Raw genomic sequence first — 25,422 nt, 5'->3', positions numbered from 1 at the left:
AAAAGGAACATAATATATCTCTGCACTTTGCTTGTGTAGTTAATATGTGATTGCTGACTAGAAATATAATTGGACTTTAGAAATCAAACAATTTAAATTGTGAGACTCTGGATAATGAGGTGCTCGTTGAACGACCTGTCATACCTACACAGTAGAATCAAGTATAAAAAAATATTTGTTAAGGATAGGCACTAAGGCCTTAGGTAGAAGATTATGCAATATAAATATATTTATGATTTAGAAAATCATCATGTATCTCTTAGTTTCAACCGGTTACAATAATCTAGAATATAAAGGCCAAGTAAAAAATTGCTTGAATCAATCATCAAGATTACTTAAATGTGCAGCACTAAATCGGATGCAATAGACCTCACATAGCCACATGCATACTAGCATCTTTATTTAAGACAAAAACAACTAGAAGCATCAGGACTTCACGCCGGAGCAGGGCTAGGCGACAGGCTGCACAACTAGTACACGAGCTAGAGCATTGGGAATAGAGCAGCAAGGGATGAATACCGGTGCGTGCACCCGTCAGCCATGGCCCATGGAGGACCACTGGCGACCGGACGGTGGAGGACTGTAGGCCGGAGGGGGAAGGTTGGAGCCGGTGAACCGCCATGGCGTCGTCATGCACCGTCCCATGGAGAGGAGCCGTCAGCTGAGTCGTGGAGGTGGAGGCGTCAGGCGTGGCCGTGTCCCACGTGGAGCTGCCGACGGCCACGAGTCGGTGAGGCAAGGGCCAGGGGCGGACGACGACGTGAACGGGACGTGCAGCAGCGAGAGCGCTGTAGGCAGGGCTAGATCTGTGGCGAGCGCGTGAGAATTGGGCCGACCGGTTAGGGTTTGTTTTGGGGGAAAATAATATATCCTAATTTAAGGTGGCGGTTTCGGCTGAATTGATGGAAAAAATGAAATGTACGCGCAAGCGTGGGGGATTGTGGTTGGGTTGGCCGGTTGTGGTTGCACTGAACCGGAATAGACTTTTTGGATCAGGGCTTCCTTGTTTTTTTGGAAGCCCAGGGCTCCAAATAGATAAACTATATATATATATATATATATATATATATATATATATATATATATATATATATATATATATATATATATATATATATATATATATATATATATGGACGAACTAATGGAAGCCTAGGGCTTCCATTAGTATCGGGAAGCCCCAGCCAATTTGTTCGATCCGGGCAGCGCCCAAGTTTCTCTGTGCGGTTTTCTGGTTGGTCGAACCAAAGCATAAACATTAACAAACAAAATGTAAACGTGTTTGAATATTAGCATAAACGGAATACGCGATAAAATCACAAACCATAATTGGTAGTTCCCGAGAATATTGCATGGCATGCACGTAAGCAGAAACTCAGGCATAAATATATACAGAAAATTGCGTAACTGGTTTCATTTAGTTGAGTAAATACAAAATTGTTTCAACAAACCGAGATAAAATCTATCGGGTAGTTGTCACGTCTCCGATAATATCTCCATGCATGCAGGAACAAACTTTATAGACCGTAAATGACCACAAAAAATAGCGTAAACATGGCTACCCGAGACTAGACAGAGCGGTGCATATAAGAAAGGGAACTGGCGGCGTCGCTGCATTGTTGACCCATGGTTGACGGTGGAGAAGAAGAAACTGGTGATGTTTCTTCTGCATCATGCACAGAGCTGCATCAGGTACATTAATATTTGTATAAATACATCGGTTTATAAAATAAAAAGTCAAATATGGTGGCCGTCGTGCAGACACATACAGTGGTCTACCAACAGCGCTCACCCTAAGACTTAAATCTCCAAACTGTGCTACGAGTCCACGGAGACATATTGTAACACCACCTGCAGAATTTCGAGCGTCGGGGGTCAACGATGACAATACAATGGAAATTGAGACAATGGGAGCAGCAAATCAAATGGTGCCTATGAGGACCATTAGTGATCATGAACAAGATACACATAATATCCTACGGAGCCATGCAAGTTATTTATCTTTGATTATATCTATTAAACAATTTAATCAAACATATACATCGTGACATTAAGAGTATAACTAATATTGTGGAATAATGAACGCATTTGTTGCGCTCACAAAAAGGGCAAGAAGCGCAAGGAGGGATAATATCTTGGTAGCCATTGTTGTTAGGTCGTTGCTAGTGCGCTTCGCTAGGTGTGTTTCTGAATGTTCAAAATATTATGGGTGATGGTTAACTACTAATTTGGGAGCTATTTATACAAGTGAGATCTCATATATATTTTTGGGATTTAGTCTTTTTTTTCCAAACAACAGATAAGGTATATATGATATGGCATCTACTCTATTTTGACATTTAGTTATCAACTTTATCGGATTATATGGTCTTTGCTGGAAAGATACTTTCCACTACCTACAAGAAAAGGTGTCATTTTATATAGGAATTCTTTTCATCTACGTGGAATGACATGCATGATCTCTTCACCTTTACACATGTGACAACCTTAACATGATATGAATATGTAAAGTTTGCTATCAAAACCTTTATAAATGGATATTGTTGTAGTTATGTTCTGATGGTTAAACAAGCATAGTAGTTAGATGAGAAGTGATTTGACAATGAAGGAACAAATACTACAAGATTGAGACTAATTGAAATCCTAGAATGCATAGATGAATGCACACACATAGGATGACCAAAATTAGAATGATTATATCTAAATGTGGCAATTGGCGCACACCTCCAGTGTTCTTGATACAACTTGCTTTAGTATTGTCTAAAAAAATCGTGTATAACTTTTACTGAGTTCAAAATATATTCTGATGACAAAAAGCAATACCAAGATATATGTCATGAATAATTCAATGGAACATATTTGATCTTCAAAATTTGGATAGATTTTCTAGAGAGTATGTCAATTTAGGAAACACTAGTTTAGGAAAAAGGTAGGACATGAAACAAACTAGAGCGGAAGGAGTTTCTGTTGAACTGTAACTATTGATTCAAATAGATGTATACCTAACTTCAGCAAATGGAAATAAAAAATTTCCCATACCCTAAATCTAATAGAGAAATTCTCCATGGCTTAACGGGTATCGGTCCCCATTGACACCTCTACTCCTAACGCTAACAACATTCTTCACATCTAGTGTATGGCATCGACAATTGCTTAGTTCCAACATGCCCAAACTAACACTAAACAACCACCATTAGACATGCATCACCCACTATGCATTATAGTGGATCAGTGCCGGATCAGATCCTCCATCACTATTGTAGTTCTTTGTGGTAGAGGATAATTGGTGTCAAACATGCACCTACAATTTTGTGTTGGTGACAAACAGGCAGCTGCACAAAGAAAAGAGCTTAGACGGTGACATCTTTTGGTCATCCAATTGACGAGACTCAAGGCTAAAGCAGGGCAGCGGCAATTGCGATGCATGCTTTTATCCCTTCCACCGAGAGCCTTGTTTGTAGATGGATGCAGTTGGAATCTTTATCTCTGCTCTGCCTGCTGTGGTGCACTGCCTATAAAAGCAGAGGGAGCATAGCTGACCGGGCCCCTGACGCCAACCCTAGCCAACACGAGAAGCCGTCGTAAAAAGAAAAACACAGACAAGCCGCCAGACCACCACACCTCCAGCCAGGAGAGAGAGAGAGATGCACGCAGGACCGGACGTACGAGCAGTTCCAAGCACCGAAGCCATGAGAGAATTCCAAGCCTGCCACAAACCACGCAAAATAGAGGAGGACCCAGCAGCTTCCACACAGCAGTTCACACGTGCAACAGCAGCCAGGATCCGCATTCACCTAACAACGTTTCACCTACCAAAACCCCGGATCATTTGCTTTCAGTGCATACCGGAAAATATGATGGTTATTCCGGATGACGAAGCCATGAACCATACGCTTACTATGCTTACCAGAAGATCGAATGGTTATTCCGGATGATTAAGCCTGAGACCATGCGCTTAAGGCGCATAGCGAAACATTCGATGGTTATGTCGGGTTGATTTGGTTTGATAATCTAATGTATGCTCCAGATTAATTTAATAATTAAGATTTGATGGTTATATCAGATTGAATTAATAATACGATGATGGAACCATATTAATTTAATAATTAAGATATGATGCTATATATGTGATCTGGATTAAAATTATGTCAAAGTTATGATTGAGGAATTCTCGCCACCCAAAAGTGCAACAACTTTTTAGTACTCCTCATTAGCTAAAAGAGATATCCTGCAGTATCAAAAAACACTTTATTTTTTCCTTTTTTTATTTTGAAGGAATTAATTATATCACTCTATATATAATTTGTGTCATGGATGCTCACACAAATTGTGCTTGGATACTCCTATTTTCTATGACATGTGAGTGCAGGCTATGTTGGTTCTAGTTTTATGAGCTACACCTAATAAACCATCAAATTAGTAACAAGCTTTCTAATTTAGTTAGATTTACAATTTTAGAACATGCACTTTGTCGGATTCTACACATTGAAGGAAAATACAATCTATTGGACTAAGATACGAGTACAAATGACGCACCAAGTGCTCCCCGAACAAAATAATCGAATGTCATTGGACAATTGGTACTTTTATCTTGGGTCTTCACTTTTACAACTAAACAACCCAAATATAAATATTATTTGAGTGGGTTTGGCGTTCATCAGCAACATTCCCATCTTTGGTAATGCTGCCTAGCATAGAAGTGAGCTAGCACGTTGGGCAGCCCATTCCATGCAATTTTTACGTTCCTAAAAAAATTCTTTGATATATTTATGGTATAATAATTTAAAGTTCACATTGCTCATAATTTTTCAGCCAATAAGTTCTATAATTTGGTGTTTGCAATATCGAAATTGTTACTCATAGGGTCTAGTTGATTTAATGACCTTGATGTTGTTAAGTTCACGTGCTTCAAAGAATTCTACATGTCTACAATGCTACATTTGTTTGCAAAATTTGGGTTCTTGTAAAAAGTACATGTGTGGAATATTTACCAAAAAATTATAATGTGGTATGAATTTGTGTGAGCATGATTGGATACAGTTATAAGTGTACTCCTAAACTTATATTATGTTTTGCTTCGTGCAAGTACAACTGATTTGAATATTCATGGTCAAAGCATGTGTCCATCACTATATCAAATCAACATACCATATGTGTATGTACTGAAAAAGCGCAAATAGTCACGTCTATCTTATAAATATACCCTCACACATTAAAACACTAACATTCAAGAGGTTGGGCTAGGACATCATTGGGATGTTGAAGTAATATCGCATTGTCTATGTATTGGCCAAGCATGAGTTTATAATTACGATTTGATGTTTTCAATTATTTATATGATGGACATAGTTCAGAAATATATCGAGATAAATCTCAATCAATATATTGGTTATTTCTAGGAAACACATGCCGGTATGAGGGCACCATTATCGAGTACATCTCATATGTTATCTAAAAGATGGCACCTCCAACGATGGGTTGCTGCCTCGACAAGACAGGGTTCATCAAAGAGAACTGGTTGTATGGCAACAATTGTTGCTGCTGTAGTGTAACGCCCCGAATTTTTGCAGTTGAATTTTTTTTCTTTTCTTTACTCGCCAAAATTCGGGCGTTACCTTTTCTTTTTCTTTTTCCCTCGCTAAACCTTGACCTTTTCCAAAGTTCTAGCGGGATTCGGTTTGGAATTCCCGTATGTATAAAAACCCTAAATACTTTATGTTGTTTGATGCACCATGCCGAACCTTGCATTTCTTTTGATTGCTTTGAAAGTGCAAATGCATTCATGTAGAAAGATCGGATTTCGAAAATGTTTTCTTTCTCTTTTCTTTCTCTTTTCTCTCTCTCTTTCTCTCTCCTTTTTTTTCTCTCTCTCCCGCGCCGTGGGCCGACCCCGGCCGGCCCAGCCGCCCCCTGGCGCCCCCCTCTTGGGCCTAGTAGGCCCAGCCGCCCCCCCCCTCTTTCCCTTATCCCCTAACCCTCTCCCTCTCCCCCCTCATTTTCTCCCTCCCCACCCAAGCCGCCGCCCCCTACCCGCCCCCTGCCCTAGCCGCCGCCCCTGCCTAGGCCGCCGCCCCTCCCCGTCGCCGTTCGGCCGCCCCGCTCGGCCGCCCCGTCCCCGTCGCCGGTGAGCTTCCCCCTCCCCCTCTCCTCCCTCCCCCATCCCCTCTCCCCATGGCCGGTTCGGCCGCCTCCCTGCCCGCCGGTTCGGCCGCCCCGCCCCCCGGCTCGGCCGCCCCCTACCCGCCCCCCTGCCCCGCCGGTTCGGCCGCCCCGCCCCCCGGCTCGGCCGCCCCCTGCGCCGCCCCCCGCCCCCCGGTTCGGCCGCCCCCTGCGCCGCCCGCGCCCGCGCCCCGCCTAGGGCCGGTTCAACCGCCCTAGGGCCGGTTCAACCGCCCCCCCCCTCTGTTTTTTTTTTATTTTTTTTTATTTTATTTTATTTACTTTCTGTGATCATAATTACTGTATTTTAAGTAGGCTAATCACTGTTCATGCTATGGGAAAATAGGAAGTTTAATTTAAAATTCTGTTATGCTATTGACGCACGTAGTTAATTGTTTACCCTGTGCAATGTTGATCAACTAAAAGTGATTAGGTTTCCATTAGTGTATATGTAGCAGAATTATTTTGTTAAAAACCAATTGTAATTGATCGTTAGTGCATAAGATTTAACCCCCCCTGCGAGACCTTTCCCGTTTCTTTCTGACCATAACAAATGCGTTATCGAATGTCATACTTGATGCATATTCGCTTTATTTGTTATCTTGTATGGTGTACTGTTCTTTTGTATTAAATATGTGGATGTATGTATGTATGTTTGCGCTCGCATAGAGAACGATCCAGTCGAAGAGCCCGAGGAATTCGCAGGAGAAGCCCCTGAGCAGCAGTCGTTTGGTGGAGGCAAGTGTCCTTTGACCTATCTATGTCCTATTCATTCTTTAATTCACCTCCCGCATTACACATTTATACCTAAGGATTGACTAGCTTTTGTTATCCATGTCCTTGTTTACCTATTTGGGTCGGATTATTACTACTTAGTCTGATGCTATTGCTCAACTCTAATCAATGAACATGATGTGATTATCTATGATACGCTGTTTTCCCGTTCTTCTTTATGATTATACTTGTGGTTTTCAAGGGGACTCGAGCGGTTTCTCGAGTGCCTCTCCGTAAGGACCTGTTCTATGGATGACCGCCCGGGAAAACAGTGCAACCATGAGGGTGGAATGGGGTGCCCTTAGCTGAATAATTAGAGGATCCGGGGTGTAGTTCACTTAGCCGTCGTGCCGTCAATGGGGCTCGGTGTATGCGGCTCGCTCTGCCAAGTTTGGGTTCGCCCCTTGGGGAGGAGTGCGGTGCATTTAGGAAACCTAACGGGTGGCTGCAGTCCCGGGGAATCTTTGTAAAGGCTTCGTAGTGATGCCCTGCTGGATCACCTTGGTAGTGATCAATGGAGAGTCATGATCTCCGGGCAGAATGGGAATCACGGCTTGTGGGTAAAGTGCACAACCTCTGCAGAGTGTTATGAAACTGATATATCAGCCGTGCTCGCGGTTATGAGCGGCCAAGGGAGCTCCAATGATTAGTGGTACTTGATCAGAGACATTGTGGTACAGGTGGTTATGAGATTGATGGTTCTGGTTATGGTTATGGTGCTGGTAAGTGGTATTCTTTCCGTTTGGAAAGGATACATTGGGTTAATAACTTGGGTTAATGCTAAAACTTGGCTTTCTACTAGTAAGTAATAACCTGACCAACTAAAAGCAACTGCTTGACTTATCCCCACATAAAGCTAGTCCACTACAGCCAAACAGGATACTTGCTGAGTATGTTGATGTGTACTCACCCTTGCTCTACACACCAAACCCCCCCCCCCAGGTTGTCAGCATTGCAACCACTGCTCAGGCGAAGATGAAGCTGTGGAAGGAGACTTCCAGGAGTTCCAAGATTACGACGAGTTCTAGGTGTGGGTTAGCGGCAACCCCCAGTCGGCTGCCTGTGAAGGCCGCGTTATCTACGTTTCTTTTCCGCACTTTGATTTATTGTAAGAACTATATGGACGTCTCAGACGTATGATGTAATCTACTATTTCCCTTATTAATACTATTTTGAGCACTGTGTGATGATGTCCATATTATGTAACTGCTGTGTACGTGAATAACTGATCCTGGCACGTACATGGTTCGCATTCGGTTTGCCTTTTTAAAACCGGGTGTGACATAAGTGGTATCAGAGCCGTGCTGACTGTAGGACCGCTAACCTAGAGTAGAATGGTCGTTCTAAGGACTATAGACCTCTGTCTCTTCCTTGACTTTGATATCCCTTCAAAAGTTGGTCCTACTGACCAAACCTATGTTCTACTACATATTATACCTTGCTGAAAATTATGTTTTATTCTGATCCTTCATTTACTTATTACTTGCTGGTCATATTAATTCTGTTCTCACCCTTTTGCTTGCGATGTCTTTTGTAGATGGCTCGACTTAGACACACTGCACGAAAGTCAGTCATCCCCTTCTTACCCTCCCGCCTTGCTGAGCGTCCGCTTCGCCGTCCCGTGGCCGGACAGTCCAGCCACTTGGAGAGACTACACCACCGCCTGCGTGAGGAGCAGGAGCGTCGACGACAGGAGCAGCGGAGCTCTTCCCTCTCGCTCCACCAGGAGATAGAGTCTGTGAGGAGCTGCTCCCCTGTGCTTTCTCTGGAGCCGCCCCCTGCACCACCACTGGGCGCCCCAGCTTCTGGAGTAGCTGCTGGAGGAGACCCAGACGACGGAGATGGCGACGACAGCTCGAGCCACGACACCGACTTCTCTGCTAATCCTGAGCCGGAAGGATGGGTTGCTCGACCCATCACTCGCGACGCTGCTCGCGGGTGTCACTTCCATGATGCGCTCGACACCCTGCTACGTCGGGCATTTGACCGGCATACTTGGTCCGTCGAGTATCGCTGTGTGGTCTACCAGCATAGTCGCGGGGTCTACCCGGACCGCTGGGAGGCGACTTGCTTGGTGCGCTGCCCGGAGGACAGTCTCCAGGGTGCAGAGGCCTGTTCAGAGTACTATTCTATCTCTGAGCGGGACTCAGCTGAGGCAGCCATGCAAGATGCTGCACGGCGTGCGCTTTCGCACTACTGCTCGGTTTTCGGTGGGGCAGCTGACGGTCTTGACCTGAAGTATTACCCCCGCCGTTCATCTGGCAGCACAGGAGGCGTGATTGTCTCACCTGTCGGTGAGGGCAATCCTAGGTTGAGCAGCACAGTCAACCTAGCCGCCGTGCTAAACACGGAGCTGGACCATGCATTAGACGAGCTGAGTAGGGCTCGTGCTGAGATCGCCCTGCTGCGGGCTGAGCGCGCGGAACGTCGTTTTCTGGATGGTGGTTCCCCCGCTCCCGTTGGGACTCAGCACCCGTACCGCTCACCTCAGCGTGGACACCAGTCTTATGGCAATCCCGCCTGCAAGACCAAGATAACTCTAGAACCATAGATCGTTAGAGCTGGATCTTGTAATTAATACGAAATAAATATATACATAGAAGCTTCAGTCTTAGCGTTAGTCTCGGTCTTAGTTAGTTTTAGTTAGACAGGGTAGTTTGCTATATCCTGTGCATTTATGCTTGTCATGATGAACTATGTTTGGTTTGGATCTTTGTAATGATTGTCACCAGAGTGTGGGTATCCCCTGCATTTTGGTTTACATACTATGTCAATAAAGTTAGTTATATAGTTGGGAAACCCATTATTCTCCTTTCCTCTTTATCTGAGAAGATGTGTGGTCTGTGTTGGAGATCAGTGAAGATGCTCACCTGCCCAGTGCTGTTGAAGAATTCTATTCTCTTTCCTTATGCTGCAAGATTTGCCAGATCAGTTCTGATGTGTGGTTGCGTTCTGCAGATGTCAGAGAACAGGCGTAGAGGAGGAAGGCGTGCTCAGCAGGAGCGAGCCGCTCCGCAGGATGAGGTGCCCCAGCAGCAGCACCTGCCGCCCCCGCCCCCGATGTCGATTGAGCAGATGTTTCTGATGCAGACTCAGGCAGTTCAAGCCATCGGTCAGACTTTGGCCGCCATTCAGCAGCAGCAGCAGCAGCAACAGCAGCAAGCACCACCCCAGCCTCAGATGCCTCAGATGCCTAGAGATAAGCGTGCTGAATTCATGAGAGGTCATCCACCAACGTTCGCTCACTCTTCTGACCCCATGGATGCTGAAGATTGGCTGCGCACTGTGGAGCGGGAGTTGCATACCGCTCAGTGCGATGACAGGGAGAAAGTTCTGTATGGTCCCCGTCTGTTGAGAGGAGCAGCCCAGTCATGGTGGGAGTCTTACCTCGCCACCCATGCCAACCCCGACACCATCACCTGGGAAGAATTCAGGGGTAGCTTTCGTCAGTACCATGTGCCTGCAGGTCTGATGACAGTGAAGAAGGAGGAGTTCCTGGCCCTTAAGCAAGGGCCATTGTCTGTCAGTGAGTACCGGGACAAGTTTCTGCAATTGTCTCGCTATGCTCCTGAAGATGTCAACACCGACGCCAAGCGACAGTACCGTTTCCTGAGAGGCTTGGTTGACCCTCTGCAGTATCAGCTGATGAATCACACCTTCCCGACATTCCAGCACCTGATTGACAGAGCAATCATGACAGAAAGGAAGCGCAAGGAGATGGAAGATCGTAAGCGCAAGATCAGTGGACCGCAGTCTGGAAGCAGCAGTCGCCCTCGCTTTTCAGGCAATCAACCTCAGCAGTTCAGGCAGAACCAGCGTCCACCTCAGCAGCATCAGCAGCGTCAGCAGTATCAGCAGTTCCAAAGGCAGTACCCTCAGAATCAGTACCAGAACCGTCAGAGCAATCAGTCAGGAGGTCAGTTTCAAAGGCAGAATCAGCAAGCACCTCGTCTTCCTGCCCCAGCAAATCAGCAGAACAGTCAGGCAGCACCAGCTCAGGTTGGAAACAGGGCATGTTTCCACTGTGGAGAGCAAGGCCATTGGGTGATGCAATGTCCAAAGAAGGCAGCCCAGCAGCAGTCAGGCCCCAATGCCCCAGCAAAGCAGAATGTGTCTCAGCCTGGAGCAGGCAATCGCTCTCAGCAGCGCTATAATCATGGAAGATTGAACCACTTGGAAGCTGAAGCAGTTCAGGAGACCCCCGGCATGACAGTAGGTATGTTCCCAGTCGACTCCCATATTGCAGAAGTGTTATTTGATACTGGAGCAACACATTCTTTCATTACTGCATCATGGGTAGAAGCACATAAACTTCCAATAACTACCATGTCAACCCCCATTCAAATTGATTCAGCCGGTGGTAGAATTCGAGCCGATAGCATTTGTTTGAATATAAGTGTGAAAATAAGGGGGATAGCGTTTCCCGCCAACCTTATAGTAATGGGTACTCAGGGAATAGATGTCATCCTAGGGATGAATTGGCTAGATAAGTATCAGGCAGTTATCAGTTGTGATAAAAGGACAATCAAGTTAGTGTCCCCACTAGGAGAGGAAGTGGTGACTGAGTTAGTCCCGCCTGAGCCAAAGAAAGGAAGTTGTTATCAGATGACTGTCGATAGCAGTGAAGCAGACCCGATTGAGAGTATCAAGGTTGTGTCCGAATTCCCAGATGTGTTTCCAAAGGATTTACCGGGTATGCCACCAGAGCGGAAAGTTGAATTTGCCATAGAGCTTCTTCCTGGAACCGCCCCTATCTTCAAGAGAGCTTACAGAATATCTGGACCAGAGTTGGATGAGCTTAAGAAGCAGATTGATGAGCTGTCAGAAAAAGGTTACATCCGGCCAAGCACCTCGCCTTGGGCCGCCCCTGTCTTGTTTGTGGAGAAGAAAGATGGTACCAAGAGGATGTGTATCGACTATCGAGCTTTGAATGAGGTCACGATCAAGAACAAGTATCCTTTGCCCAGAATAGAAGATCTGTTCGACCAGTTGAGAGGAGCCAGTGTGTTCTCCAAGATCGATCTGAGGTCAGGTTATCATCAGCTCAGGATCCGACCTTCGGACATTCCGAAGACGGCATTCATTACCAAGTATGGTTTATATGAGTTCACAGTGATGTCTTTTGGTTTGACCAATGCGCCAGCATTCTTTATGAACTTGATGAACAGTGTATTCATGGATTATCTTGATAAGTTCGTGGTGGTATTCATTGATGACATTCTGGTTTATTCTCAAAGTGAAGAAGAGCATGCAGATCATTTGAGGATGGTGTTGCAGAGATTGCGAGAGCACCAGTTGTATGCAAAGTTGAGCAAGTGTGAGTTCTGGATCAGTGAAGTCCTGTTCTTGGGTCACATAATCAACAAAGAAGGATTGACTGTGGATCCGAAGAAAGTGGCAGACATTCTGAACTGGAAAGCACCAACAGATGCTAGAGGAATCAAGAGCTTCATTGGAATGGCCGGATATTATCGGCGATTCATTAAAGGGTTTTCGAAGATTGCGAAGCCAATGACAGCGTTGCTAGGCAACAAGGTTGAGTTCAAGTGGACCCAGAAATGCCAAGAGGCCTTTGAAGCGCTGAAAGAGAAGTTGACAACAGCGCCTGTCCTAGTCTTGCCTGATGTGCACAAGCCCTTCTCGGTGTATTGTGATGCTTGTTACACAGGTTTGGGATGTGTGTTGATGCAAGAGGGAAGAGTTGTGGCTTACTCGTCCCGACAGCTGAAGGTTCATGAGAAGAACTACCCCATCCATGATCTAGAGTTGGCAGCAGTGGTTCACGCACTGAAGACATGGAGGCACTATCTGTATGGACAGAAATGCGATGTTTACACAGACCACAAGAGTCTGAAGTACATATTCACTCAATCAGAATTGAACATGAGGCAACGAAGATGGTTAGAATTGATCAAAGACTATGAGTTGGAGATTCATTACCATCCAGGCAAAGCAAACGTAGTGGCAGATGCTTTGAGCAGAAAGAGTCAAGTCAATCTGATGGTCGCTCGTCCGATGCCTTATGAGTTGGCCAAGGAGTTTGACAGGTTGAGTCTCGGATTTCTAAACAATTCTCGAGGAGTCACAGTTGAATTGGAACCTACCTTGGAGCGCGAAATCAAAGAAGCGCAGAAAAATGATGAGAAGATCAGTGAGATTCGGCGATTGATTCTAGATGGCAGAGGCAAAGACTTTCGAGAAGATGCAGAAGGTGTGGTATGGTTCAAAGACCGCTTGTGTGTTCCCAATGTCCAGTCTATTCGGGAGTTGATTCTCAAGGAAGCTCATGAGACAGCCTATTCGATTCACCCTGGCAGTGAGAAGATGTATCAGGATCTGAAGAAGAAATTCTGGTGGTACGGAATGAAAAGGGAAATCGCAGAGCATGTGGCTATGTGCGATAGTTGTCGAAGAATTAAGGCAGAACACCAGAGACCAGCTGGATTGTTGCAACCGTTGCAGATCCCTCAGTGGAAATGGGATGAAATTGGTATGGATTTCATAGTCGGATTGCCTCGCACTCGAGCCGGCTACGATTCCATTTGGGTAGTAGTGGACCGCTTGACCAAGTCAGCCCACTTCATACCTGTCAAGACCAACTACAACAGTGCAGTATTGGCAGAATTGTATATGTCTCGGATCGTTTGTCTTCATGGTGTGCCAAAGAAGATAGTGTCAGACAGAGGAACGCAGTTCACCTCTCATTTCTGGCAGCAGTTGCATGAAGCCTTGGGCACGCATCTGAATTTCAGTTCAGCTTACCACCCGCAGACAGATGGCCAGACCGAAAGAACCAATCAAATTCTTGAAGATATGTTGAGAGCATGTGCGTTGCAAGATCAGTCCGGATGGGACAAGCGATTGCCTTATGCGGAGTTTTCCTATAACAACAGTTACCAGGCCAGTTTGAAGATGTCACCATTTCAAGCGCTGTATGGAAGGAGTTGCAGAACTCCGTTGCAATGGGATCAGCCTGGGGAAAAGCAAGTGTTTGGGCCAGACATTTTGCTCGAAGCCGAAGAGAACGTCAAGATGGTCCGAGAGAATCTGAAGATAGCGCAATCAAGGCAGCGAAGCTATGCAGACACAAGAAGAAGAGAGCTGAGTTTCGAAGTCGGAGACTTTGTCTATCTGAAAGTGTCACCGATCAGAGGAGTCAGAAGATTCGGAGTGAAAGGCAAGCTAGCACCCCGCTACATTGGTCCGTATCAGATTCTTGCAAGACGTGGAGAAGTGGCCTATCAGCTCAGTCTGCCAGAGAATTTGTCTGCTGTGCATGATGTCTTTCATGTGTCTCAGTTGAAGAAGTGCTTGCGTGTGCCGGAAGAGCAGTTGCCAGTGGAAGGTCTGGAAGTCCAGGAGGACTTGACCTACGTTGAGAAGCCAGCTCAGATCCTTGAGATTGCAGACAGAGTCACCCGAAGGAAGACCGTCAGAATGTGCAAAGTCAGATGGAGTCACCACTCTGAGGAAGAAGCAACCTGGGAGCGTGAAGATGATCTGAAGGCCAAGTACCCGGAGCTCTTTGCTAGCCAGCCCTGAATCTCGAGGGCGAGATTCTTTTAAGGGGGATAGGTTTGTAACGCCCCGAATTTTTGCAGTTGAATTTTTTTTCTTTTCTTTACTCGCCAAAATTCGGGCGTTACCTTTTCTTTTTCTTTTTCCCTCGCTAAACCTTGACCTTTTCCAAAGTTCTAGCGGGATTCGGTTTGGAATTCCCGTATGTATAAAAACCCTAAATACTTTATGTTGTTTGATGCACCATGCCGAACCTTGCATTTCTTTTGATTGCTTTGAAAGTGCAAATGCATTCATGTAGAAAGATCGGATTTCGAAAATGTTTTCTTTCTCTTTTCTTTCTCTTTTCTCTCTCTCTTTCTCTCTCCTTTTTTTTCTCTCTCTCCCGCGCCGTGGGCCGACCCCGGCCGGCCCAGCCGCCCCCTGGCGCCCCCCTCTTGGGCCTAGTAGGCCCAGCCGCCCCCCCCCCTCTTTCCCTTATCCCCTAACCCTCTCCCTCTCCCCCCTCATTTTCTCCCTCCCCACCCAAGCCGCCGCCCCCTACCCGCCCCCTGCCCTAGCCGCCGCCCCTGCCTAGGCCGCCGCCCCTCCCCGTCGCCGTTCGGCCGCCCCGCTCGGCCGCCCCGTCCCCGTCGCCGGTGAGCTTCCCCCTCCCCCTCTCCTCCCTCCCCCATCCCCTCTCCCCATGGCCGGTTCGGCCGCCTCCCTGCCCGCCGGTTCGGCCGCCCCGCCCCCCGGCTCGGCCGCCCCCTACCCGCCCCCCTGCCCCGCCGGTTCGGCCGCCCCGCCCCCCGGCTCGGCCGCCCCCTGCGCCGCCCCCCCGCCCCCCGGTTCGGCCGCCCCCTGCGCCGCCCGCGCCCGCGCCCCGCCTAGGGCCGGTTCAACCGCCCTAGGGCCGGTTCAACCGCCCCCCCCCTCTGTTTTTTTTTTTATTTTTTTTTATTTTATTTTATTTACTTTCTGTGATCATAATTACTGTATTTTAAGTAGGCTAATCACTGTTCATGCTATGGGAAAATAGGAAGTTTAATTTAAAATTCCGTTATGCTATTGACGCACGTAGTTAATTGTTTACCCTGTGCAATGTTGATCAACTAAAAGTGATTAGGTTTCCATTAGTGTATATGTAGCAGAATTATTTTGTTAAAAACCAATTGTAATTGATCGTTAGTGCATAAGATTTAACCCCCCCTGCGAGACCTTTCCCGTTTCTTTCTGACCATAACAAATGCGTTATCGAATGTCATACTTGATGCATATTCGCTTTATTTGTTATCTTGTATGGTGTACTGTTCTTTTGTATTAAATATGTGGATGTATGTATGTATGTTTGCGCTCGCATAGAGAACGATCCAGTCGAAGAGCCCGAGGAATTCGCAGGAGAAGCCCCTGAGCAGCAGTCGTTTGGTGGAGGCAAGTGTCCTTTGACCTATCTATGTCCTATTCATTCTTTAATTCACCTCCCGCATTACACATTTATACCTAAGGATTGACTAGCTTTTGTTATCCATGTCCTTGTTTACCTATTTGGGTCGGATTATTACTACTTAGTCTGATGCTATTGCTCAACTCTAATCAATGAACATGATGTGATTATCTATGATACGCTGTTTTCCCGTTCTTCTTTATGATTATACTTGTGGTTTTCAAGGGGACTCGAGCGGTTTCTCGAGTGCCTCTCCGTAAGGACCTGTTCTATGGATGACCGCCCGGGAAAACAGTGCAACCATGAGGGTGGAATGGGGTGCCCTTAGCTGAATAATTAGAGGATCCGGGGTGTAGTTCACTTAGCCGTCGTGCCGTCAATGGGGCTCGGTGTATGCGGCTCGCTCTGCCAAGTTTGGGTTCGCCCCTTGGGGAGGAGTGCGGTGCATTTAGGAAACCTAACGGGTGGCTGCAGTCCCGGGGAATCTTTGTAAAGGCTTCGTAGTGATGCCCTGCTGGATCACCTTGGTAGTGATCAATGGAGAGTCATGATCTCCGGGCAGAATGGGAATCACGGCTTGTGGGTAAAGTGCACAACCTCTGCAGAGTGTTATGAAACTGATATATCAGCCGTGCTCGCGGTTATGAGCGGCCAAGGGAGCTCCAATGATTAGTGGTACTTGATCAGAGACATTGTGGTACAGGTGGTTATGAGATTGATGGTTCTGGTTATGGTTATGGTGCTGGTAAGTGGTATTCTTTCCGTTTGGAAAGGATACATTGGGTTAATAACTTGGGTTAATGCTAAAACTTGGCTTTCTACTAGTAAGTAATAACCTGACCAACTAAAAGCAACTGCTTGACTTATCCCCACATAAAGCTAGTCCACTACAGCCAAACAGGATACTTGCTGAGTATGTTGATGTGTACTCACCCTTGCTCTACACACCAAACCCCCCCCCCCCCCCAGGTTGTCAGCATTGCAACCACTGCTCAGGCGAAGATGAAGCTGTGGAAGGAGACTTCCAGGAGTTCCAAGATTACGACGAGTTCTAGGTGTGGGTTAGCGGCAACCCCCAGTCGGCTGCCTGTGAAGGCCGCGTTATCTACGTTTCTTTTCCGCACTTTGATTTATTGTAAGAACTATATGGACGTCTCAGACGTATGATGTAATCTACTATTTCCCTTATTAATACTATTTTGAGCACTGTGTGATGATGTCCATATTATGTAACTGCTGTGTACGTGAATAACTGATCCTGGCACGTACATGGTTCGCATTCGGTTTGCCTTTTTAAAACCGGGTGTGACATGTAGGAAGGCAGCGACCAATGGGTTAGCCACTGCAAGTGGATTAAGTAACTGTTGTCGCTGTTGTAGGTACGCAGCAGAGTTCGACACAGTCAGTTGGTTGAATGGAAGCAGCTGTTGCAAGTAGGCAGCAGGGTTTGCCACAACTAGCTGAGTCAGAGCTGGTACAATATGTTGCAACAATTGTTGTTGTAGGTATGTAGGTGCATTGGCCACAGCAAGCGGGCTAGATGAAAGCAGTTGTTGCTGTTGTAGGTAGGCGGCAGGGTTCACCATGGCTAGTTGACTGAGCGCTGGCAGAAATAGTTGCAGCTATTGTTGTTGCTGGTTTGCAACTACGTTTGCCAGAGCAAGTGCGTTGGATGCAAGCAGTTGTTGTTGCAAGTAGGCGGCAGGGTTCACCATGGCTAGGTGGCTCAGTGCTGGTAGGAACTGTTGTTGCTGTTGCGTTGCGATGGTTTGTATTGTTAGATGTGCCAAGGATTGTTGTTGTAATTGGGCAATTGGTTGTTGTAAGACGCTCGCCGCAAGCGCTTGTTGTAGCCTGTAGGCTTGCACAGCTGGGTGTTCGAAGCCCATTGAAGTAACTGGTGGGAGGAACTTTGGAATAATGGCACTAGGAGCAAGTGAGCATTGTGGAATAATGAACACATTTGTTGCGCTCACAAAAAGGGCAAGAAGCGCAAGGAGGGATAATATCTTGGTAGCCATTGTTGTTAGGTCGTTGCTAGTGCGCTTCCCTAGGTGTGTTTCTGAATGCTCAAAATATTATAGGTGATGGATTAACTACTGATTTGGGAGCTATTTATACAAGTGAGATCTCATATATATTTTTTTGGATTTTGTCTTTTTTCCAAACAACAGATAAGGTATAGATGATATGGCATCTACTCGATTTTGACATTTAGTTATCGGCTTTATCGGATTATATATATAGTCTTTGCTGGAAAGATACTTTCCACTACCTACAAGAAAAATTGTCATTTTTATATAGGATTTTTTTTAATCTATGTGGAATGACATGCATGATCGCTTCACCTTTACACATGTGACAACCTTAACATGATATGAATATGTAAAGTTTGCTATCAAAAACTTTCTAAATGGATATTGTTGTACTTATGTTCTAATGGTTAAACAAGCATAGTAGTTAGATGAGAAGTGATTTGACAATGAAGGAAAAAATACTACAAGATTGAGACTAATTGAAATCCTAGAATGCATAGATGAATGCACACACATAGGATGACCAAAATTAGAATGATTATATCTAAATGTGGCAATTGGCGCACACCTCAAGTGTTCTTGATTACAACTTGCTTTAGTATTGTCTAAAAAATCGTGTATAACTTTTACTGAGTTCGAAATATATTCTGATGACAAAAAGCAATACCAAGATATATGTCATGAATAATTCAATGGAACAGATTTGATCTTCAAAATTTGGATAGATTTTGTAGAGAGTATGTCAATTTAGGAAAAACTAGTTTAGGAAAAAGTTAGGACATGAAACAAACTAGAGCGGAAGGAGTTTCTGTTGAACTGTAACTGTTGATTCAAATAGATGTATACCTAACATCAGCAAATGGAAATAAAATTTTTCCCATACCCTAAATCTAATAGAGAAATTCTCCATGGCTTAACGGGTATTGGTCCCCATTGACACCTCAACTCCTAACGCTAACAACATTCTTCACTTCTAGTGTATGGCATCGTCAATTGCTTAGTTCCAACATGCCCAAACTAACACTAAACAACCACCATTAGGCATGCATCACCCAATATGCATTATAGTGGATCTGTGCCGGATCGGATCCTCCATCACTATTGTAGTTCTTTGTGGTAGAGGATAATTGGTGTCAAACAGGCACCTACTATTTTGTGTTGGTGACAAACAGGCAGCTGCACATAGAAAAGAGCTTAGACGGTGGCATCTTTTGGTCATCCAATTGACGAGAGTCAAGGCTGCAGCAGGGCAGCGACAATTGCGCTCCATGCTTTTATCCCTTCTGCCGAGAGCCTTGTTTGTAGATGGATGCAGTTGGAATCTTTATCTCTGCTCTGCCTGCTGTGGTGCACTGCCTATAAAACTGAGGGAGCATAGCTGACCGGGCCCCTGACGCCAACACTAGCCAACACGAGAAGCCGCCGTAAAAAGAAAAACACAGACAAGCCGCCACACCACCACGCCTCCAGCCAGGAGAGAGAGATGCACGCAGGACCGGACGTACGAGCAGTTCCAAGCACCGAAGCCATGAGAGCATTCGAAGCCCGCCACAAACCACACACAATAGAGGAGGACCCAGCAGCTTCCACACAGCAGTTCACACGTGCAACAGCAGCCAGCATCCGCATTCACCTAACAATGTTTCACCTACCAAAACCCCGGATCATTTGCTTTCAGTGCATACTGGAAAATCTGATGGTTATTCCGGATAACGAAGTCGTGAACCATACGCTTACTATGCTTACTAGAAGATCGGATGGTTATTCCGGATGATTAAGCCCCAGACCATGTGCTTAAGGTGCATAGCGGAACATTCGATGGTTATGTCGGGTTGATTTGGTTTGATAATCTAATGTACGCTCCAGATTAATTTAATAATTAAGATTTGATGGTTATATCATATTGAATTAATAATACGATGATGGAACCATAATAATTTAATAATTAAGATATGATGCTATATATGTGATCTGGATTAAAATTATGTCAAAGTTATGATTGAGGAATTCTCGCCACCCAAAAGTGCAACAACTTTTTAGTACTCCTCATTAGCTAAAGGAGATATCCTGCAGTATCAAAAACCACTTTATTTTTTCCTTTTTTATTTTGAAGGAATTAATTATATCAGACTATATATAATTTGTGTCATGGATGCTCACACAAATTGTGCTTGGATAGTCCTATTTTCTATGACATGTGAGTGCAGGCTATGTTGGTTCTAGTTTTATGAGCTACACCTAATAAACCATCAAATTAGTAACAAGCTTTCTAATTTAGTTAGATTTACAATTTTAGAACATGCACTTTGTCGGATTCTACACATTGAAGGAAAATGCAATCTATTGGACTAAGATACGAGTCCAAATGACGCACCAAGTGCTCCCCGAACAAAATAATCGAATGTCATTGGACAATTGGTACTTTTATCTTGGGTCTTCACTTTTACAACTAAACAACCCAACTATAAATATTATTTGAGTGGGTTTGGCGTTCATCAGCAACATTCCCATCTTTGGTAATGCTAACTAGCATAGAAGTGAGCTAGCACGTTGGGCAGCCCATTCCATGCAATTTTTACGTTCCTCAAAAAAAAATTATTTGATATATTTATGGTATAATAATTTAAAGTTCACATTGCTCATAAATTTTCAGCCAATAAGTTCTATAATTTGGTGTTTGCAATATCGAAATTGTTACTCATAGGGTCCAGTTGACTTAATGACCTTGGTGTTGTTAAGTTCACGTGCTTCGAATAATTCTACATGTCTACAATGCTGCATTTGTCTGCAATATTTGGGTTCTTGTAAAAAATACATGTGTGGAATATTTACCAAAAAATTATAATGTGGTATGAATTTGTGTGAGCATGATTGGACACAGTTATAAGTGTACTCCTAAACTTATATTATGTTTTGCTTCATGCAAGTACAACTGATTTAAATATTCATGGTCAAAGCATGTGTCCATCACTATATCAAATCAACATACCATATATGTATGTACTAAAAAAAAGCGCAAATAGTCACGTCTATCTTATAAATATACCCTCACGCGTTAAAACAGTAACATTCAAGAGGTTGGGCTAGGACATCATTGGGATGTTGAAGTAATATCGCATTGTCTATGTATTGACCAAGCATGAGTTTATAATTACGATTTGATGTTTTCAATTATTTATATGATGGACATAGTTCAGAAATATATCGAGATAAATCTCAATCAATATATTGATTACTTCTAGGAAACACATGCCGGTATGAGGGCACCATTATCGAGTACATCTCATATGTAATCTAAAAGATGGCACCTCCAACGATGGGTTGCTGCCTCGACAAGACATGGTTCATCAAAGAGAACTGGTTGTATGGCAGCAATTGTTGCTGCTGTTGGAAGGCAACGACCAATGGGTTAGCCACTGCCAATGGATTAAGTAAGTGTTGTCGATGTTGTAGGTACGTAGCAGAGTTCGACACAGTCAGTTGGTTGAATGGAAGCAGCTGTTGCAAGTAGACAGCAGGGTTTGCCATAGCTAGCTGAGTCAGAGCTGGTACAATATGTTGCAACAATTGTTGTTGCAGGTATGTAGGTGCATTGGCCATAGCGAGCGGGCTAGATGAAAGCAGTTGTTGCTGTTGTAGGTAGGCGGCAGGGTTCACCATGGCTAGTTGACTGAGCACTGGCAGAAACTATTGCAGTTGTTGTTGTTGCTGGTTTGCAACTACATTTGCCAGAGCAATTGGGTTGGATGCAAGCAGTTGTTGTTGCAAGTAGGCGGCAGGGTTCACCATGGCTAGGTGGCTCAGTGTTGGTAGGAACTGTTGTTGCTGTTGCGTTGCGATGGTTTGTATTGTTAGATGTGCCAAGGATTGTTGTTGTAATTGGGCAATTGGTTGTTGTAAGACGCTCGCCGCAAGCGCTTGTTGTAGCCTGTAGGCTTGCACAACTGGGTGTTCGAAGCCCATTGAAGTAACTGGTGGGAGGAACTGTGGAATAATGGCACTAGGAGCAAGTGAGCATTGTGGAATAATGAACGCATTTGTTGCGCTCACTAAAAGGGCAAGAATCGCAAGGAGGGATAATATCTTGGTAGCCATTGTTGTTAGGTCGTTGCTAGTGCGCTTCGCTAGGTGTGTTTCTGAATGCTCAAAATATTATAGGTGACGGATTAATTACTGATTTGGGAGCTATTCATACAAGTGAGATCTCATATATATTTTTTGGATTTTGTCTTTTTCCAAACAACAGATAAGGTATAGATGATATGGCATCTACTCGATTTCGACATTTAGTTATCGGCTTTATCGGATTATATATATGGTCTTTGCTAGAAAGATAGTTTCCACTACCTACAAGAAAAATTGTCATTTTTATATAGGAATTTTTTTTCATCTACGTGGAATGACATGCATGATCGCTTCACCTTTACACATGTGACAACCTTAACATGATATGAATATGTAAAGTTTGCTATCAAAGCCTTTATAAATGGATATTGTCGTAGTTATGTTCTAGTGGTTAAACAAGCATAGTAGTTAGATGAGAAGTGAATTGACAATGAAGGAACAAATACTACAAGATTGAGACTAATTGAAATCCTAGAATGCATAGATGAATGCACACACATAGGATGACCAAAATTAGAATGATTATTATATTTAAATGTGGCAATTGGCGCACACCTCAAGTGTTATTGATTACAATTTGCTTTAGTATTGTCTAAAAAGAATCGTGTATAACTTTTACTATGTTCAAAATATATTCAGATGACGAAGAAGCAATACCAAGATATATGTCATGAATAATTCAATGGAACAGATTTGATCTTAAAAATTTGGATAGATTTTCTAGGTAGTATGTCAATTTAGGTAAAGTGATTTATGAAAAAGGTAGGACACGCAACAAACTAGAGCGGAAGGAGTATATGTTGAACTATAACTGTTGATTCAAATAGATGTATACCTAATTCAGCAAATATCAATGTTGACATGTTTCCTCAAAAAATAGAAATGACATATTTTATGCAACACTAGTCGGTTGCCCGTGCGTTGCGACGGCTTACAACAATACCCACGTAAACTATCCACCAAAAAAATCTCAATATTTTTTATTGATTGTCTCTGCTCTCCATATAATATTTTTTGATTTGGCTAACTGATGTTATTGTTTACTACATCCAATATGTTTTGGTACAACACGACTAATAAAGTGAGCGATTAGAAGAGAGTTCACAACGACTGACTGAACGAACGGAGATTATAGAATGATATAATTCCACCATACAGATACCAAATAAGAGAAAGTTTGTGAGCTCAAGTTTCTAAAATAAGTCACATGAACTCAAACTTATAAAAAAGATAAATCAAAATATATAGTTGCTTAAGTCAAGTATCAATAAAACAAGATGTGCTCCATATAAATGTGCTAATTCGTAGCAATTACTAACATTTAAAACCAACAAATAACCTTTCATTTTACTGTTAGTGTGACAAATCATTGTTGTTCAATCCAATTCAGCAACCTCAAACATCATGGAGTCCATTGCGCCAAAATGGTCTCAGAAACGATCTAATGTTTGCAAGAGCCAAGAATGTTGTGTCGTGTTTAAGATGTAGTCTCGGCCCGTAGTGCTGGCCTGACACGATTATATTTTTTTATTTTACAAAAAATGTATATACATATATATAATTTATATTCAATATTAAAAATATCTGAACATGATGTTCTACAGCTTAGAAAGTTTCACCCAGTGTCTCTCGCCCTTCTTCCATCAGGGCATAGGTTCGAACCCCCACCTCCTGCATCGTTTTTTAACATTTTACACTGATTTAATCAAATGGGCCAACATGCTAACGAGCTGGCCCGGCACAGTCGGCATGACGTGCCTGGGCCAGAGCTGTGGCCCGTGGGCGTCTGGCCCATACTGGGCCGCCGTTTGGCCATTTATAGACGTGCAGCGGGTTAATTTGAAATAGCTGTGAGGGGTTATTTGTAAAAAGATGACGCGGGGCGACTGTTGAAACTGGTGCTTTAATTATATTATAGATTTTTTTCCTTGCACCAGCTATGCTGTGAGTCTACCCTTCGGAAGAATGGGAGGAGATAAAAATATTTACAATATAATCAACACATATAGTAAGTCATATAGTAAAAACATAAATATTTACAATAAAGCGGCATTGATGTTAGCTGTATCATACAACAGGCATCAAGATTTTTGTTTAGCCACACGGATTTGTGTTTGCCAAAACATTATGGTTGGCAGCCTTAGATACCACAGGTCCAAAAGTAGCATACACACATCATTCATCGCGAGCAGCATATTAGTAATTGCTGATTGCACAAAAAGTTATAAGTTTTTTTTGTCCGACGGCAGTATTAGCAGCAGATAAGCGACATGTGTCCTCATTTCGTACTAAACGTCACCTCCACTGACCTGTTAAGAAAAAGAAAGCTTCATCAGGAAATGTTTCATCAAGTCTATATATAGGAAATGCTGCATCAGGAACAGAGCCATGTGTATTAACAAAAAATTGTAAAAGAATAACATTTTGTTTTTATAGTAACCCACTCTTAATTCCTCCACACAGGTCCAATGGCTACCAGCATTTAAATGCTGGCATTCCACAAAATCTACCACAAATAACGTACAATCTACGATGGGCCGGGTTCAGTTGGTGTCCATCGACAACTACCTCAGCTCACATGATCCCAACTCCAGGATTCAGTAATCAACAGAATGTGCAGCTCCGGATTCAGTAATCAACAGGACCCCAACTCCAGGATTCAGCTCAGGATTCTGCATATGGTTTATCAGATGGACACATGAATGGTGCAACAGGAGTGCATGGGTCACATATCCGCTTATGGCAATTCATCGAAACCTATATATATGCAGCAGCAATTCAATCAGCATCCTCAGCAGGCGTAGCGTCCTCTCTTTCACACACATCTAATGGAGATGTTCTGTCATATAAGCCATACCATGAGGTTATATTTGCGAAGGACACCAATCAGAAAGTCTCAATGGTTCTAATATATAGTTGAAGTTTGACATATATATGGTGCATTTTTCCTACTCCCAGGTGTAATTACTCCTATCGTTAATAAACCACCGTGTGTATGTGGGTATATATGAAGGACTCTACGTTATGGTTGCTAGATTGGTGAGAGATGAGAGAGGGGTATCGATAGGCAGTAACGTCGGCCGGGGGCCTCTGCTAATGGTCAAGCAAGAGGAGAGTTTCTCTCTTCTAATTATTGCCTACTTTATTTCCCATCTATTGATTACGTAAATAGGCCAGCTGGCCGTCCATATCTAGATAGAGATCCTTATCTCCTTAAAGCTCTCCTAAAAACTCTCAACAACTATTAACTGATAACTTTCCTAAATAATCTCAACTAATATTTTAGATAATCTCAACTAATCTTTTGATTTTATCTCTAACTATTCTTATTTAATCCTCTTTAAGGGTCTATGGCTGCCGCCCTTCCGTGGGCCTCCTTAGGCC

General features: G+C 43.9%; 3 pseudogenes across 5 annotated transcripts; all 3 read right to left on the bottom strand.

Moving 5' to 3' along the window:
• Positions 1-1,388: 1,388 nt before the first annotated feature.
• On the bottom strand, positions 1,389-2,215 carry z1C1_3 (alpha zein pseudogene; annotated as a pseudogene). Of its 3 annotated transcripts, NR_153773.1 has the most exons (3): positions 2,102-2,215; positions 1,770-1,851; positions 1,389-1,683 (listed from the first exon to the last, which is right to left on the bottom strand). The product of NR_153773.1 is annotated as an alpha zein pseudogene, transcript variant 3 (transcript). The 3 variants fall into 3 exon arrangements; NR_153772.1 differs by having other exon boundaries at positions 1,394-1,666; positions 1,770-2,214; NR_153770.1 differs by having other exon boundaries at positions 1,393-2,214.
• Positions 2,216-5,359: 3,144 nt separating this feature from the next.
• Positions 5,360-17,947, bottom strand: z1C1_2 (alpha zein pseudogene; annotated as a pseudogene). The gene is made up of 2 exons (NR_152431.1): positions 17,188-17,947; positions 5,360-5,541 (listed from the first exon to the last, which is right to left on the bottom strand). The product of NR_152431.1 is annotated as an alpha zein pseudogene (transcript).
• A 3,332-nt stretch (positions 17,948-21,279) lies between these two features.
• On the bottom strand, positions 21,280-22,093 carry z1C1_1 (alpha zein pseudogene; annotated as a pseudogene). Its single transcript, NR_152175.1, has one exon. The product of NR_152175.1 is annotated as an alpha zein pseudogene (transcript).
• Between the last annotated feature and the right edge of the window lie 3,329 nt (positions 22,094-25,422).

The sequence above is a fragment of the Zea mays genome, chromosome 4 (assembly GCF_902167145.1).
Source record: "Zea mays cultivar B73 chromosome 4, Zm-B73-REFERENCE-NAM-5.0, whole genome shotgun sequence".
Taxonomy (NCBI): domain Eukaryota; kingdom Viridiplantae; phylum Streptophyta; class Magnoliopsida; order Poales; family Poaceae; genus Zea; species Zea mays.
This window is presented reverse-complemented; position numbering and strand designations above follow the sequence as displayed.